This window comes from Staurois parvus, unplaced genomic scaffold, assembly GCF_062004578.1.
Source record: "Staurois parvus isolate SC_StPar_1 unplaced genomic scaffold, SC_StPar_1.0 ptg000078l, whole genome shotgun sequence".
In the NCBI taxonomy this organism is placed as follows: Eukaryota; Metazoa; Chordata; class Amphibia; order Anura; family Ranidae; genus Staurois; species Staurois parvus.
The window spans coordinates 10,184,895-10,193,857 of record NW_028317874.1 but is presented as its reverse complement, the minus strand read 5'-3'; the positions used below and the strand labels follow the sequence as shown (position 1 = coordinate 10,193,857).

The following is an 8,963-nucleotide window of genomic DNA, read 5'->3' as shown; positions in this document are numbered from 1 at the left end:
ACATTCTTGTCACAGAAAGTGTTTACGCAAGAGCAAAATGCCCCAATATCGATATAAATCAGAAAGCCTTCAGACTTTATATTTCCATATGCTCAGTTGATGAAATGAAATAAGGGAAGCATTGCAAAAATGTAACTTAATTAAAAACAAAAATTAAAAAAACAGAATCTTTTGTGCTGACGAGAAATTACATGTTTGAAGTTTACTGTCATTTTCTGTAATGATTCCAGAAATCCTTAGGCTGAGATTAAGGGCCTGGCTCACTAAGCAGTGCTGAAATTGGTTGTAAAAGAGATTCAGATTCCTGATAACAGAAGGGAAAGTTACAACTGCTTCCTATTTTCTTTTATAATCTTAAAAGGAAACCTGTACTGATTAAAACACCCAAATTAAAGGCTGTAATTGCTAATTTCCCTCTGTAAATATGAATAACCTTCTTGCCATTCAGAATCTGTGGTTTCGGTGCACTCTGGATCCATGAACTGTAACAACTATACAGCAAGTGAAGTCAGAACTTCTGATTTGCATGCTAGTTTTTGATTGGTGATGCAGAAAGCATTGAAAACATAAAATCAGCACAGCAGCCTTGCATCTAACATGATCAGCAGAAATCTTCACTGTGGGGTGGCTTGGTGAATAACCTGGAGCCATGTTTACTTCAATCACCAATCCTCTGCAAGACAAAATCCTGATTTTTTTTATTCCACTGTTCCTGATATTCCACAACACACGGCTATAAACAGAGAATACTGAGGGGATAGGTAAAACAAAAAGTGTAAGTGTATATAAATGGTGATATATTATACTTTATTCATTTATACAGCACCGACAATGAGCTGACAAGAACATTGAAGCAACTTATCTGTATTTTATGAACATATAATATTTTTGGCCCACAAAATGATTGCTGTTTATACAATGATCTTGGAAACAACAGAACAATGTTAAAGGAATCATCCACAAATGGGCAGCACAGTGGCTAAATGGTTAGCACTTCAGCCTGGCAGTACTATGGTCATTAGTTCAAATCCCAGCCACGGCACCACCTGCCTGGAGTTTGTATGTTCTCCCTGTGCCTTCTTGGGTTTCCTCCAGGTGCTCTGGTTTCCTCCCACACTTCAAAGACATGCTGGTAGGTAAATTGGATCCTGTCTAAATTGGCCCTAGTATGTATGAATGTAAGTTAGAGACTTTAGATTGTATGCCCCTTGAGGGTTGGGGACTGATATGAATGTACAATATATATGTAAAGCTCTGTGTAAATTGACAGCACTATATAAGTACCTGAAATAAATACTAAACCCTGGCCTGACACCATACACCTTCATATCTGCTGTACTGATTGCTATCTTTAAATCGATGTTGGCAAGTGTGCTCCTCTTTGTAACCAGACCTTTGTGTTTAGAGTTTAACCCTTTCCTGCCGACCACCTCCCGGCCCTTTAGGACTTCTAAAAGCTGGGAGGCAGAGGTGAGCATTAAGGTCATGTGACCGCTGTGACACAATTGGAAAACTCCTGATCGCAAGTATGTATCAGGAGCTTACCGTGCTGGGAGCATGCAGGGAGCGCTCTCTCAGTGCGGTAAGTTGTTTACTCATGGCTGCATATATGCGGCCGCTCAGTACTAACGCTCATCTGCGGAAAGGCCATTTAGAAGTGTACAGCCAGCAGGAAGTGGCTAAGACACGCTATGATGTACATCATCATCAGGGGTGGACTGACAACTCATGGGGCCCCCGGGCAATAGGGGATCATGGGGCTCCTGTGTCCTTGCCCAAACTCAAAAAAGCCTATGGAAAAGGTACCAGGGGAATCTCATGGTGCCCCCTACTGACCCTGGGCCCTCATGCAGTGCCCGAGTTTCCAAATGGTCAGTCCACCCCTGGTCATCATCATATCTTTGGAGTAACCAGGATGTTAACACTCAGCTTTTTGTTGACTTATTGATATTTATAAAAAGCCAGTATAAATGCAATGTCATCTCTTTAAAGCCCAATTCCAGGCAAAAATGAAATTACCTTACTCCTCTTCCTTGATTTCAGATACTGTACCTCTTCCTAAGCTATCTTGCAGTGTAATTTATCAACATCAACACAGTTTCCTCTATGAGCCAAGCTAATGTATTGCCCTGGGGACCAAACATTTCCCTTGCTTATTATCTTTTTGAACATTGGTCCCCAAACTGGTCCTGTGAGCTTTTCTGCTTTTGGAGCCGGTGACAGAAAACCCGGACTCTAGAAGGGTCACCTCCATGAATAGATGCCCTAGGAAGGAAACAAAAGAAGAGAGGATTATTATGTGACAAGGGCCATGTACATAAAATGGGCATTTGGATAGGTTGTTTTTTTCACACCAGTGGTAATTACAGGTAGTGGGAGGGATATTGGTAATATCGTGAATCTGGGCTTTAAGAAGATCTAAAAATTACATTATTTTAATAACAGAGGAAAAATAACATAAATAATAATAATAATTTTCCTTTGGAGTGTGGTTAAAGGCAAGGGAATGGTTACCTCTGTCTGGTTTATTTTTGCTGTTTGTGTCTCAATAGGGAAATTTCCCTTGGCTTCCAACTCCCTCTTCTGCTTACTATTAAATGGCAGAATGAGAAGGACTGCTACATTGCAATCAAGTGCTTTGTATTCATCCACAAAAATCACTTACAGCTTTCCAACTAGAGTCATTCCTGTCATAAAGAACAGAAAATCCATGGTCATGAATGGGTTAAGGACTTATTTGTATGCTAAGCCTCAAAGCCTTTTTTTCTCTGCACATATCTAGTTGGGATCAAGAAAGTGGGGATATTTTTACAAAATCTCACTTAATTTGATAGTATATTTCTAAGTCACACAAGTGCTCTGAATGGGAGGGTGTTAATAAAGTACTATGGTATGATTAAAAATTAGAGGCAGACAATAGCTGTGAAGTTTGTTTTTAATAAATGTAAAAATACAGCAGCAGTCCACTTTTTTGAAATTCCAATTTAACCACTTGCCTACCGGGCACTTTTACTCCCTTCCTGCCCAGGTCAATTTTCAGCTTTCAGCACTGTTGCGCTTTGAATGACAATTGCGCGGTCATGCAACATTTTATCCATATGAAATTTTTATCATTTTTTTTCACACAAATAGAGCTTTTTTGGTGGTATTTAATCATCACTGTGTGTTTTATTTTTTGCACTATAAATGTAAAAATAGCGAACATTTTTTTAAAAAAAAGTTTTCCTTGTTTCTATTATAACATTTTTGCAAACAGGTAATTTGTCTCCTTCACCGAGGGTGTTGCTGAAGCTGAACTGACAGGCAGCACTGATGGGCACTAATAGGCTGCACTGATGAGGTGGCACTTATGAAGTGGCACTGGTAGGCATTGATGAGGAAGCACTAATGATGCTGCACTGATATGTGGCACTGATGGGCACTGATAGGCGACACTTACAAGGCGGGACTGGTAGGCATTGATGAGGAGACACTAATGATGCTGCACTGATAGGCACCACTGATGGGCAATGATAGGCGGCAATGATGAGCACAAATAGGCGGCATTGAAGGGCACTAATAGGTAGCACTGAAGGGTACTGACTGTCAGCACTCACTGTCAACACTGACTGATGGCACTGACTTAAGGCACTGACTGGCTGCACTGATAGGCTGCATTGATGGACAGAGATTGCGAGCACTGTTTGGCACTAATAGTCACCGCTGCTGGGTAGCACTGTTGGGGACTGATGGGCACTGATGGGCAGCACTGTTGGGCACTTTTGGGGCTGCACTGATAAGCAGGGCACTGATTATCAGTGCAGATATTTGCTTTGAAGGTTGCCAGTTACCAGCAGTACTTTCCTCATGCTGTGACAGCGTGAGGAAAGTACTTCCGATAACAGGCAAATGTATTTACATAGTGGTAAGCCGTGATTGGACACAGCTTATCACGTGACAAAAGGCCTCTGTGTTTGGCATTTTAACACGTCATTTGATCAGCTGTGTCCAAAGGATACAGCTATCATGGATAGTGCTGGGTGCACGCCCCTGGACGTCAGATGACGCCCTCCCAGAACTGGACTACCGCGCTGTATCCATCATTTGGCTATAGCATCTGGTGCAGCTGTGCATGGGAGCCAATCAGCTTCTAACTTCAACTTATTCAGTCAGGCTTTGGCAAAAAAACCAGGATGCTGATTGTTGCACCAGACTTTGCACTCTCCAGTTTTAGTAAATAACCCCCAAAGTGTATCTTATACTTGACCAAGTTTGGCATAGATCCTGCAATGCTATTGGAGAAGATTGAGTCATCTAAAATATCTTGATGTTAAGATTAACAAATGTGTAAACCCTAACAATTAACATTTCTTAATTACTCATTTTAGCCTGTTAGCTGTACCATTCAGAGTCCTGTTATAGATCTTATACCAGTGCATTCTGAGACAATTCCAGTAATGTGTCCTTCACACTTTGCAGTGTTATGTCAGCAACTGTTTTCAGCACTGCCAAGTTCATCTTTGTGGATTACAGAACATCTCCCACCATGTTATGAAAATGGAGAGAGGAGTGGTGTTCTGGAATCCTGACACACTTTCATGTCCTAAGATGTCAATGTTGTGTCTCCATAGCTGCAGTACAGTGAGTGAGTGTTGTTACTCTAGGACAAGAAGGGTGTTACTGGCAGGATCACCAGGTGAAATAAAAGGAAAACAACACCAGCATGCAGCCACCACATTTAGGAACTTGTAAGCTACAATATATTACATTTTTGGGGATTTAGATATACTTTAACCTCATTTTAACCTTAAAGTGGTTGTAAAGGCTGAAGGTTGTTTACCTTCATGCATTCTATGCACAAAGGTAAAAAACCTTCTGTGTGCAGCATCCCCCCAGCTCCCTCTAATACTCATCTTATCCCTCTCTCAATCAAGTGATGTGCACTGGAGTCTCAGCTATCTGGGGACTCCCTTTTCTTATTGGCTGAGACATAACTGGGAGCAATTGGCTCCCACTGCTGTCAATCACAGCCAGTGAGCCAATGAGAAGAGAGAGGGGCAGGACCGAGCCAAGCCATGGTTCCATTGTGTGAATGGAAACACGGAGCAGCGGGTGTCCCATAGCAAGTTGCTTGCTGTAGGGGCACCCGACAGGAGGGAAGGGCCAGGACAGCCTGCAGGGGACCAGAGACGAGGAGGATCCAGGCTGCTCTGTGCAAAACCACTGTACACAGCAGGTAAGTATACACATGTTTGTTATCTTTTCTTAAAAAAAAACCCCTTTAGAATAACTTTAAACTTTAGCATAACACTTATAATAAACCTGGCAGCATAGCTAAGTAGATGGCCTGAATATTGTTGGCTGCTGTTAGAGCAATGTAACTTGGTTACCTTCCTGCCTCCAGCCTGTGATTGGGCAACAAAGGAGCATCATCATCATCATCATCATCAGCAGCAGCAGCAGCAGCAGCAGCAGACAGATAAGGTATTACGTTTTCCTCCTGTCAGCATGTTCCTTATCACATGTACAAGAAGCATACCTGATTGACTCTCAGTCCCTCTTTCTCCCAGCCTTAGTGTTCCTCTACAGGGGGAAAATAGAGTCTGAAACCAAGCCAAATGTTGGAAATTACACTCATTACATCTAAAAATATATTTAATGATTTGAAGGTATACTGTACATAACTGCATTGTTTTATTTCCACCTGGAGTTCAGCTTTAGCATGAACCCTAAAATTGTACCTAACACTTAACCCCTCTTCCCAAAGACCCCACCCTAACCTTAACCCTAGGGCCAGGATCACACTTGTGAAATGCATTGATGCAGCCAATTTTTTGTGCATTACATCACAAATGTGTGAACCAACTGAACACCTAATTTTAACCCCTAAACCTTAACCTGGCATTAACCCTTGTAAACCCAGACAAACCTGGGCAAAAATTGGCTCATCCCTCAACCCTACTGGCCATTCTAACTGCATGCCTGAATAAAGCTCTTTTATGAAATGCAAGGGGGAACCCCCAAACATTTCTTTCTTTACACGGGTACAGTACACCTTTTTTTTTACACATTTTTCTCAAATGACAAATCACTAGCTAGTTTGTGTTTGTAAATGACCATCATAACCATGTTTTGTCAATGATGTCACCAAGATCCCCAGACCAGCTTGTATACAAACAAAATCCATCCATAGATCTGTCATTAGTAGTGGTATTGTTACTGCTGCTAAATAATAGATCCGTTCCTACTGTTTGTAAACAAACAATTTCACTTTTACTGTTCACTAACTTCATGTGCAGTTTTAAGACAACCCCAAAGCAGGTTATTTAAAGGATTTTTGTATTTGTATTGTTGCACTTTAAGCCACCTTAAAAGACTCTATCCATGCTAAATGGCATTATTAAATTATTTTTTTCATTAGTGCATGTCCCCTATGGTAATGTCCAGATACCCATGACCTTTTTACCCCCAAAAATCTTCCTAATTAATGAGGTTTTCCCACCAAGACCGCTGAAAATGTCCAGTGAACCAAACGTTGCCAAATATTTTCATCACTACTTATTAAATAAGGAAAGAATGGGCTGTAAATGCAAGCACTCCTGTGTTGAACACTACCTGCTCCCAAATACCATTGCCAAAGTCAACAGTTTTGCTTTGATTTTTTTCATATTTGTATTGGAAAAGTACAACATGAACATTAGTCAAATAATGGCTGTAGACACCATGAAACTGAATTATTTCAGTGGTTATTATGGAACATCAAAATATGAACCACAGACCATCACACATAATAAAAATTTGTGAGGATACAGTAACGACTTTTATTCTCCTTTCATTGCAAGGTCATACTAAGTTGTAGTATTTTATATCATCCTCTTTTATTCAACATCACAAAGCTAAGCTTGTCATTCCACATGTAAATGGATCAAGGATGCAACAGCTTTTTTGAACCAGCTGCAAATCTGTGTTAATCTATTTTAATGGCTAGAGGTAAACAACTTGATCAGCAAATTGCCTGCAGTACATTCTGTCATAAATTGCTGTCCAATGTAATTAATATGAATAATTATACCAAGGTGTATTAGTGTTTTAAAAGCCTTGTTATTAGTAGCGTTTGTAATGTTATGTGGTATTTGCTGATTAGCAAAGGAAGGATCTACGTCTTGCTTTGCATAGTTTCACAGTGATTGTGTCATACTGCCCATATTCACAATGCAAGTGTATACTGTATGTTAACAAACACATTCCTTATATCATCTCTTAGCATGTATTTCTAATCAAATATTTTTTTCTTGGCTTTGGATAGAGCGGGGAAGGGGGAGAACCTCTGTCAGGTTTTTACTACTATCCCAGGATTCTGTTAGAGAGGATACCCTAATATTTTGTCCTGCTGATGTTTTACCAGAACAAAAGTGAGTGTAACTCCTCAACAGCAATACAGGCAGGAATAACATTCCTTTGGTAATGTAGGTGAAGGCTAGAACCCAGTAAGATTTTTTTTTACATTTCTTTCTGTGTCCCTATTACAGATTTTCCCTCACTTACTACCTAGCAACATCATTTCCAGCATGAAAAAAAGTCAGGATAAATGATTCTAAAGGAACCCTGGATATAAGAAAAAAACCCAAAGTAGTGTTAAACCTTCCCCACAATATCTAAAACTAGAAAAATATTTTAACCTGATATATATTTTTAGCAAAAAAGATGCTAGTGATTAACTCCATGCTGCTGGCCGCATGCATATATACGACCTTTCGGTGGGTGGGCCTTAACACCAAGAGGCCACTTATATGATTACCCTCAAAAAACAGAACTGTGCTGAGAGTGTGCACTGTGCAAGCTCCTAACACTGCTATCTGCGACTATTGGCAAGCTCGTGATCTTTGCTTGCGATAGGGAGCTTTCCAATCATGTGACCAATGTGACAGCCAATCATGGTGGTCACATGATTTCAAACTCTTCCCCACCTCCCAGCATCCAAAACCCCTTAAAGGTCTGGGAGGTGCTGGCACAAAGGAGTTAATCTACAAATCACTACTTTTAATAAACTAACTCAAATATAGAAAAGCAAGTCTGTAAAATGTATGAGCAAGTATAATTTTATTTTAAAGCCCAATTTAAAAGGCTGATTTACAGCCCACAGCACTGGAGTGGGAGAGCATTTTCACTAAAAAAGAAAGGCATTTTAAGGCTTTTCCAAGTAAATATTAGTAATGAATCATAGCGTATGGAGGTAAATGACTACAAAGAGAAGACAGAGGTGTGAGACAGTGAGACTGATTGACTAAAAAAGTTGAGAATCTTCACAGAAAAAAGTATGTGCATATTTAATTCATTTATCTAACTATGTGATATGCATCTGCACAAAGGATGAGCTAAGGTTTGGTCCATTATCCAAATATTGCCATTTGGTCATAATAGGTCAATCATGTGATCAGCTTCCCCATACCTTTGTTGTGCAGCTACTGGGAGGGGAATTCCACAGCCACAGGCAGCTTATTGGGCCAGCAGCCTGCTTTCATGTGACAGTTTCTCACGGGTTCAGACTAAATTTTATCCTATGGCAATCAGCAATTGTCAACATACCTCTTCAGACATAATGGGAATTCCAAAATATTGCATTGACATAAGATTAAAAGGCAATAAATAGTATATTGACAAGTAACCAGTTCATAAACACATAGAAAAATGGTAGAGTTTCACAGAACTACACCTCCACATTCAAGTGTCAGCTGGAAAACTACTGACAGTAATGCATTTTTTTTTTTGCCATCCTTCATCTTCTGAGAGTCATATAACTATTCCATTTAAAAAAGGTCAACCTTAGGATAAAAACATCAACTGTAGTTAAGCATCTAGGCTACATCTGACAGTTCTGCTTTTAATATAGCTGCCTAATGCATAGCATATATCAAACTGATGAGTTCACCGCCAAGCCTTACAATATCAAAAGTATCACTAAGGTGCAGTTATACTTTACATAA

At 40.0% G+C, this 8,963-nt stretch overlaps 1 long non-coding RNA gene across 1 annotated transcript; it reads right to left on the bottom strand.

The window, feature by feature from the left end:
• Positions 1 to 786: 786 nt before the first annotated feature.
• Positions 787 to 5,585, bottom strand: LOC149469257 (uncharacterized). The gene is made up of 2 exons (XR_016311624.1): positions 5,519 to 5,585; positions 787 to 2,265 (listed from the first exon to the last, which is right to left on the bottom strand). It is a non-coding gene; the product is annotated as an uncharacterized LOC149469257 (long non-coding RNA).
• Positions 5,586 to 8,963: the final 3,378 nt, after the last annotated feature.